The sequence below is a fragment of the Carettochelys insculpta genome, chromosome 6, assembly GCF_033958435.1.
Source record: "Carettochelys insculpta isolate YL-2023 chromosome 6, ASM3395843v1, whole genome shotgun sequence".
Classification (NCBI taxonomy): domain Eukaryota; kingdom Metazoa; phylum Chordata; order Testudines; family Carettochelyidae; genus Carettochelys; species Carettochelys insculpta.
Window position 1 is genome coordinate 117,986,328 of NC_134142.1, and position 8,959 is coordinate 117,995,286.

General features: G+C 49.5%; 1 protein-coding gene across 1 annotated transcript in view; it reads right to left on the reverse strand.

Moving 5' to 3' along the window:
* LOC142014022 (membrane-spanning 4-domains subfamily A member 8-like) overlaps positions 1-1,073 on the reverse strand; it is a 29,304-nt gene extending 28,231 nt beyond the window's left edge. Inside the window, exon 1 of the mRNA XM_074996019.1 lies at positions 1,057-1,073. The gene's annotated coding sequence lies outside the window, so the exon portion shown is untranslated. The remainder of the gene's footprint in view (positions 1-1,056) is intronic.
* Positions 1,074-8,959: the final 7,886 nt, after the last annotated feature.

Genomic DNA, 8,959 nt, shown 5'->3' on the forward strand with positions numbered 1-8,959 from the left:
GCTGGACTACATCTCCCATCATGTGCAAGAGCGGGGGACTCCCTGGATTTATTGCTTCCATTTCCAAGAGCAAGAACCATGGTGCACTGTAGGAGATATAGTGTGACCGGGATTCCTGGCATACAGAGCGAGAAAGAAGGCACAGCAGAAGGAAGGCCCCTGTGAGTCAGCATTTCCAAATAAAAATATTTTCATATTCTGATTTCCATGGAAAATTGAATTTCTCTGCCGGGAAAAAAAGCCTGAACGTGTCACCTGGCTGTAGTTAATACCACAAAGACTAATAAATAATAATCTGCCAACAAGTGTGTCTGTCATATATTGTGAGGAATTTATAGGTCCTCCTGTACGGCAACGTACAGAACTAACCCCATAGGGGCCTGTATTTACAGCTCTCTGAGATATTTTTACATGTTAATAAGCACTGAAGCAGGTTGTGTCTATGATCTGTAAGTGGAGAGACTCTTCCTTCCCAGAGCTTGTGTTCCCTCCAACCTGTGCAACCACCTTTTCCCATTTTTGTCTCCCTTTCCCTGCCTTGACCAGAGTACTTTGTGCTCTTGCCTGGGGGTGTTGTGGGTGTGGTAAGGTGGCAGGGTGACCCCACATGTTTCTATGTTTTCAAAAGAGCTGGAGGCACCGACTTGGCAGTACCAAGAGCTCATGGCAGATTGATAACTGTTGTTATTAGGCCAGAAAAATAAAACATTCTATCTGCACCATTCTGACCTCTGCACCCTGTTGCTTTTAGTTGCTGGCTAGTGCCACATAGCTTGAGGTGCCACACCTCCAAATGAGGTTTTTCTAAGTCTGGCAGGTGCCACTTACCCTGTCTCACAGGATCATGCAGCTTTGAGCTTCAAATTACTCCCCTCTTCTCTCTCCTGTACTTACCAGGTGACTGGATTTGCTTCTCTTTGAATTCTGGTCTCCTTTTCCTAGAAGAGAGCTGAAAGGCTCTCGTGGCATCTCCGTGAATGCCTTCCTCAATGTGGCCACCCACCTGCCCCCCAATTTTAGCGGTCCCCCAAGGAGAGTGTTTGCCGATGCACTTACTCTGTTACCGCAGCTGCTCTCTGCCGTCCAGCTGGGGAGACTTCAAACCTCACCAGGAAATTCTCACGGGCTCATGCAAATGGAGTTTATTAGCATCAGACTTTGAATCCTTCCTTGTTGGTTACACTCAGCCACTCCTCCTCCTATGCTCCGTTTTACTGCAGGAATCCAAAGTCCTGTGCCATGCTCTAATCCTCCCAACATGCTGTCCCCCAAACCTAATTGTCATTCCTTCTGGCTCTGAAAGCATGGGACTCCCCGGGGGATCCCACCTACGTTGCCCTTTGGCCACTAGGGGCACTGCTGAGTGAAATGAGACCCTCCACTTTCCCATTTGCCTAGAGGGAAGTGCCACAGAAGTAACGGGCTGGTTGGATATTTTCGGATACATACTTTTCACTTGTGAAATTCTTGATTTTTTTGACTAAGCAACCGTTCCCAGTTAGCACCAGCTTTCCTCAGAACTGGTTGCTGTTTCCTCAGAAAGTTGAAAACCCAGAAAAAAAAACACTGATGTCTGAGAGCCAAATTGTCACTTTTTGGAAGGAAGTTTTCCATCAAAATTGTGATACAAATTATCTTTGTGTTTTGATTAAAATGTCTATGAGCTAAAAAAGTCTATTTTCTAAACAGCATTAAAAAGGGCATTCAGTACTTACGGCTTTTCATCTCCAAGGTACTCACTCACTCTCTTTTTCCTCCTGGTGCATCCACCGGTGCAGCATCTGAGCATCTTCAATAATCAGGCCTTGTCTGATCAACTGTTTAAATTGATGTTAATTTCTTTGCTCAAGGGTGTGAAAAAATCAAACACTGAGCTGTAAAATAACTTATACATCAACTTCAAGCAGCCAACATCACTTCTGCCACTTTCTGAGGTGGAGCAATTCTGCTTTCCCATTGATATAATTGGTCTTCTTCATACCTGCTAAATGGGTGTCATTGCATTGATGTAGCAACTTTAATCTGGTAGTGAGGAAAAGTCCCTAGGACTAGGTGGCTCCTAATGCTATAATTGCATAGTCAAAAAAAAAAAACGCTCCTGATTTTTTTCAATAAACATTGAATGTCTAAAAGCCTGAAAAAAAACAGCTTGTATCTAAATAGCAAATGGGGTACAAAAGGTACGGTTTGATGTTATTTGTTAAGGACCATCTCGTGTTCACATGCATTGCGGCTATTGAATTATTGAGTTTTTTACCAAATTGGAAAAAATGGCTTTTCTTGCTATTGTGGTTGCCCACCCCTGCCCTGGGAATGTCTCTCTGTATTTACCACTAAGAGAGACTGTGAGGTTCTGTGATTTCAAATGCCAGCTGGCGCCAGTGACAGAGCAGCTAAGTGGAAACACCTGAGAAGCCTCTCCCACCCATAAGAACATGCGAGATTCAGGATCTCCGTGGGGCAGGGCAGCTAACCCAGGGACCAGTTATAACAGGGCATTGTACTCAAACTTTTATAAAGAATCTCGGACTGCATGTCCCTATAATCAGGAGACGCACAGCAGAGAACCAAGACAGACTAGAATAAAGATCTCAAACAGGGAAGAGATTCTGAAAGTGTCTGGGTGTGATTTCAGAGAATGGACCATCACAACCACATAGATCATGGTTTCCCAAAGTGGGCGGCATGAAGAAATTCCAGGTGGGCATGAGATGACCCCCCCATCATTCCTCCACCCCAAGAAAGAGCTGGCCTTTGCTTCTGGCTCTCAGCCCGTGCCATTTTCTGTGGGTGACCCGACGCAGCTGCTATAAAAAGCAGACAGCCATTGAAGACCCATGTATTGCTAGGTGCGTCCTATAGAGATGAGTGAGTGTGGGCTGTTGGGGAGGAGGAGTAGGATGGGGTTAGATGCAGGGCCAGGGGTGCCTGGCTCAGGGATGGGGGAAGGGATAAGAGCAGGGGGTTAGTGGTGCCTGGCTTTGGGGGAGGGGAGGGGAAGGGCAGGGCAGGGAAGGGCTCAGGTAGGCAGCTCATGGGGCTCAGGCAGGCAGCTCGCACGGCTCGGGCTGGCAGCTGGACCTGGCAGCGCGGGGCTCAGGTGGCTGGAGGGTGGCTGGCCCCAGCAATGCAGGGCTCAGTCAGCTTGGGTGGATGGCTCTAGCAGCACAGGGCTCGGGCACTTGGGCAGCTGGTGTGGGCAGCTCTGGTGGCTGGCATGGGGCTCAGGCAGCTGGCCACCTGGGGCTGCACCAGGCACCCACAAGGGTCCAAGAAAAACTATTTGTGCTTATTTTTGTATCAAGTTTGTGTTTATTTTAAATTACAAATTGAACTTTTTGTTGAAGGGGTGGGTTGGATGATGGTAAAGAAGAGGTCGGGGGGCGTGAGAGTTTCTCAAAAATCAAAAGGGGGGTGTGATGCCGAAAAGTTTGGGGACCACTGACAGAGATGTAAACAGTTCTTTGAAAGCAAACTGATCAGTGACAGATGCCCCACAGTCTTCCTGAGTGCTTGCTTGGCTCAAAGATAGCCAGTGAATAATGAGAAACAGAACAGTGGCCTTCTTAAAGTCTCAACTCATGATGTCCTAGGATTGCAAGAAAACCTTAGCTCCCCCCCACACCCCAAATAGGAGGTTTGTACCCCTTGTGGCTCAGAAACCTAAGCTCAGTAAAAAGAACCCAATAATTTAAGTCTCATGATTTTGGGGGCCCTGAATTCTTGGGAATGGCAATTCTGTGCCCAGCTCAGTCAAAATATTTATTGGCAAAAAATGCATATTCAGAGACAGCAGAAAAATTCACTGATTCATGTGGGTTTTGCTCAACTGGCAGTGTCTGAACAAACACAACAGTGCCTCCAAAAAACATAAAAGAGAAAATTCCAAAAACGTAACATTTCAATTTTTTGGTTTAACAAAACTTTGTTTTGATATGTATTTTACATTTATTAGTAGTATAAGGGCCCTACCATCAGTCAAATGTTATCCCCACCCTCCGAACCCACAGGCTTGGTGCACCTGTCAGCAAAAGTAACACTACTGGGGATAACAAGAAGTCCTGTGGCACCTTATAGACTAACAGGTATTTTGGAGCATAAGCTTTCGTGGGCAAAGACCTGCTTTGTCAGATGCATCTGACAAAGCAAGTATTTGCCCACAAAAGCTTATGCTTCAAAATATCTGTTAGTCTATAAGGTGCCACAGGACTTCTTGTTGTCCTTGAAGATACAGACTAACATGACAACCTCTCTGATACTTGTCACTGCTGGGGATATAACATCTGAGCTGCGTCTACACGTGCACGCTACTTCGAAGTAGCGGCACTAACTTCGAAATAGCGCCCGTCACGTCTACACGCGTCAGGCGCTATTTCGAAGTTGAAATCGACGTTAGGCGGCGAGACGTCGAAGTCGCTAACCCCATGAGGGGATGGGAATAGCGCCCTACTTCGACGTTCAACATCGAAGTAGGGACGTGTAGACGATCCGCGTCCCGCAACATCGAAATAGCGGGGTCCTCCATGGTGGCCATCAGCTGAGGGGTTGAGAGATACTCTCTCTCCAGCCCTTGCGGGGCTCTGTGGTCACCGTGGGCAGCAGCCCTTAGCCCAGGGCTTCTGGCTGCTGCTGCTGCAGCTGGGGGTCCGTGCTGCATATACAGGGTCTGCAACTAGTTGTTGGCTCTGTGTATCTTGCACTGTTTAATGAAAGTGTGTCTGGGAGGGGCCCTTTAAGGGAGCGACTTGCTGTTGAGTCCGCCCCGTGACCCTGTCTGCAGCTGTGCCTGGCTCCCTTATTTCGATGTGTGCTACTTTGGCGTGTAGACGTTCCCTCGCTGTGCCTATTTCGATGTTGGGCTGAGCAACGTCGAAGTTGAACATCGACGTTGCCAGCCCTGGAGGACGTGTAGACGTTATTCATCGAAATAGCCTATTTCGATGTCGCAACATCGAAATAAGCTATTTCGAAGTTGGGTGCACGTGTAGACGTAGCCCTGGTGTCGAGATGGACCCTTAAGAACTCCTTCCACCACTTTCTACCCTCACAGGACCGCTCAAAGAGCAGCTTTCACCAACTGGGGGGAATTCCAGGGTGAAGTAACCTGCCCATAAGAGGATCGTGTGACCCTTCTAAGTGCTCCCTCTACCAATCAGAGAGCAGCACCTTCCCTAGAACTCTCGGCAACATGCAGATGATGCCACCTCATTCCAAGAGTGCTTGTTTTAGAAACAGTTCTGAGAGGAAACATGGACTTGTTCAACAGCCCCTGGAGAACTTCAGACTTTGTTCTATCCCAGAGAGCTTTGGACTGCCTGTGAAGAAAACCCTATGTCAGTGACAGTTCCAAGAAAGAGGGAGAGGCTGAGGGGAGCCTGTGACCCAGCATGAATCTGAAAACAAGCCGTTGGTGCTTACACAGTTTGCTTTCTGAAAATCACCGGACAATGCCTTTCTAAAAGTCTTTGAGAACCTACACATCAGCAGTTCTGTGGGAGTAAATCTATCACATCCTCACCTGAGACATGGATCTCGAAAGCAAAATCTAGAAAAGAGCAGTCAGCATAAACATGTCCCTCCGTATTTGTAACATCTTTTACTGATGTAACAGTCATGTCTCTGCAGACAGCTCTGTCAAAGAAAATACATTACACACCCAGAAAGCTGGGAGCCTCAGCAGGGTAAAGTCTCTGTTTCAAGAGGTCAAAAAGCACAGCAGAACTTTGAATAGACAACAGCTTGGCTTTCAGCCTGGACACTTCTGATATACACAGTCCAGACCAAATACATTTGAAAAGAAACAAGGCCCTTGTTTCAGAGGTTGATGTGCAATAGCCGGCAGATTGGATGAATAGGCACCTGGTATCCAAACACAACAGCGGTTTTAAGTAATCCTTCTAGTAATAGATATTCTAGCCAAATATGTCTGGGCCTGAAGCCAAAAAACAAGACTATCAGTGAGGTATCCAAAGTGTTTAAAGTTATTTTCAGCAACAGTTGCCTGCCTCAAAAATGACAGATCAATCGGGGAGAGAACCTTTAAACCAGCTGTTAAGGGGGTTGTTAAAGTGGAATGGCGTTCACCTTTTTAACAATACTGAAGTCAAAGCAGGGCTTGCAGAATGATGTAAGCGAATTTTAAAATCTAGAATGTGGAGCTATTTAACAGCCCAGAATACCTTTCACTGCATCAATGTGTTAGCTGAGGTTATAAAGAGTTACAACTGGAGCATTCGCAGAATTATACGTACCAGGCCAGCTGATATTAACCCTTCATATTCTCTGAAGTTATGGAAAATGGTTTATGGAGATGGTTTTAGAATCAGACCAGTTGCTGCCCCCTTTTAAAAATGGCAATCACCTGAGACTATCTAAAATCAAAGGTGCCTCTGGAAAGGGTAATGCATGCAATTTTCTGATGAGCTATTGATAGTGGATGAAGCTTTAAGCAGGGTCCAGAAACCTGTATACCAGTTGAAAGATGAGAAGGGTGAGACAGCTTCCTTTTACCCTAACTTAAACAAAGGTCAGGGTCTGGATGTGCCTAGACAGAGGGGAGTGCCTGAAATCCCATTGTTTTCCAGAATATGGAAGGGGAGAGGCACTGACAGGAGGGACAACATACTTGAGACTCTTCACTGGGGGCAGCAAGATCAGGGAACAGCCATGCTACAGAGTGACCACTGGGGCAGCCACAGCAGGAGAACTGTGACTGCATGGAGTCAGGGCTCTCCCCCCTGCTGGCCTCCAGACAGGTTGGTGTCCCTCCACCCCAACTCTCCTCCCGTCCCACCCGCCACTGGTGCTTGGCCACAGAGCTGCACAAGGGGAGGCCTCCTGCACCTCCACAACAACCCTCTTTCATACCTACCCTTCCCTTGCAATTTTCGCCCAGAGACTCTGGGGCCAAGGACCGCAGCAATGCCTCTCCCCAAGCTCACGCTGGGGACAAGGAGCAGTAAAACCAACCCTGTTCTCAGCTCACCTCCCACCTCATTCCTCTCACTGAAGCCAAGGAAAAGCGCCATGGCTGCGGGTCTGCTCCTCACCCCTGCAGCTCTTGCTGGGGTTGGAGAAAAACAGCATGGCCCAAACCCTACTCCCCCCACATCTCAAGGGTGGGGGAAAAGTGGTGCAGCCCTGCCCCTCATCTAGTTCACGCAAAGACCCAAGCAATGCTGGGTATGTGCTAGTGAGCTATAATGGCAAACCCCACATTTGCCTCCCTTCCACACCCAGCCCCACCCCAATCCCTCAGCCTGGCACCCCCCGCCAGAGCCAGCACCCTCTTCTTTCTTACACTTCAACACTCTGCTCCAGCCTCAAGGTCCCTCCTGCACCCAGATTCGCTCCCAGAGCTTTCACCCCTCACCTTCCTGCTCCCAAATCCTTGGCCGTGGCCCAGAGCCCACACCCTCTGTCCCGGCCCAGTGAAAGTGAGTGAGGGTAGGGGAAAGCAAGTGATGGGTATAGAGTGCATGGGGCCTCACGAAGGGGTGCAGTTGAGTTGCCCTGAGATTTAAAAAGTGACAAAGAGGAAGAGGCCATTGGCGTAAAGCAACCCTTGTTACTGTGTGTCACCCACTCCATGCGCACACTGGTTGTTGTACGTGACCGGAGGCTCTGGCGGGATTGCTGGTGCCTTGGGCACTGGGGGGGAGGGAGGGACACTGCACTCCTGGAAGGGGTGGGGCCTCAGGCAGAAGAGCAGGGATGGATCAGCCAGACCCCCAGCACTGCTCAGATGGCCCAGACACACACGCCCTCGGGCTGGTCTGGGTGTGCAGTGCCGCGCTCTGGTGGCAATTCTAAGGGGCTTGTGGCTGCTGCTGCTGTGGCAATGATGGGAATGGTCAGGAGCCCTGGGACCTTTAGAGTCGCTGGGCCCTGGGGAACTAGCCCCACCTCCTGCCCCCGACGCCACAGTGGGCTCGTATGGAGCCAGTCTTGCGGGCTGATTTGTGTGAGCCGGGAGACAGCTGCCGTGGGACTGCAGCACCACAGTGGCCCCTGGTGGCTGCGAGCTGCAACTGCAGGCTATTTCCAGCCCCCGCCTGGATGCAGGACGTTATGTGTTGTATGGCTTCACTGGGCAAAAAATCGACCTGGTCAGGGTCTATCTTCCGGGCGTAGTAGGGACATGCTAAATCGAACTATCTGGGGTCAACAGCCTGTATTCCTCAATATCACGAGTAAGGGAGGCTGATGGGCAACATGAGAAGTCCTGTGGCACTTTAATAGACTAACAGATTTTTTGGCGCATTAGCTTTCACGGGCAAAGACCCACTGCCAAAAAATCTGTTAGTCTATAAGGTGCCACAGGATTTCTTGTTGTTTTTGCAGATACAGAATAACACGGCTACCTCGCTGATATTGTTGATGGAAGCGTTTCTCTCGCGGACCTTCCTCTGCGAGGAGGCCAGGTGAGTTGACTGTAGATAAGTCGCCTCTCGCTGCGCAATTCCCGGAGCGAGAACTGTGTATTTACAATCAACTTTAATGTCTAGTGTAGACCTGGCCTCAGTTTGAATGAAGGACATTCAGTTGGGCCTATGCAAATGAAGCAACTGAGGGATTATGGGAGGCCTGCAATAGGGGTCACTGCCCCTCCCCCTCACCGCGTGGGCAGCAGAAGCTCAGCGGCACACTCCACCCCATTGTGCCTCCCTCCCATCCTGCTGCACCCGCTTCTCTGCAGCAAAAGGGCGCTCCGTTTTTGCTCTGCCACAGAGAAGTGGGATGCAGCAGGCAAGAGGGCAGCATGGTGGGGAGGGGACCACTCTTCTGGCTCCTGCCACCCATGGGAGTGTGGCGGGGGGTGCGACCCCTGCTGCTGCAGCACCTGACCCCATAATTCCCGCCCCCAAGCTTGGGGAAGGGGGTGGAGATGGGTTAGGGCAGGGCCTGCAGTGTGGCAGGGTAGGGGGCCACCCTAGGCTCCACTCCCCTCCCTAGAATG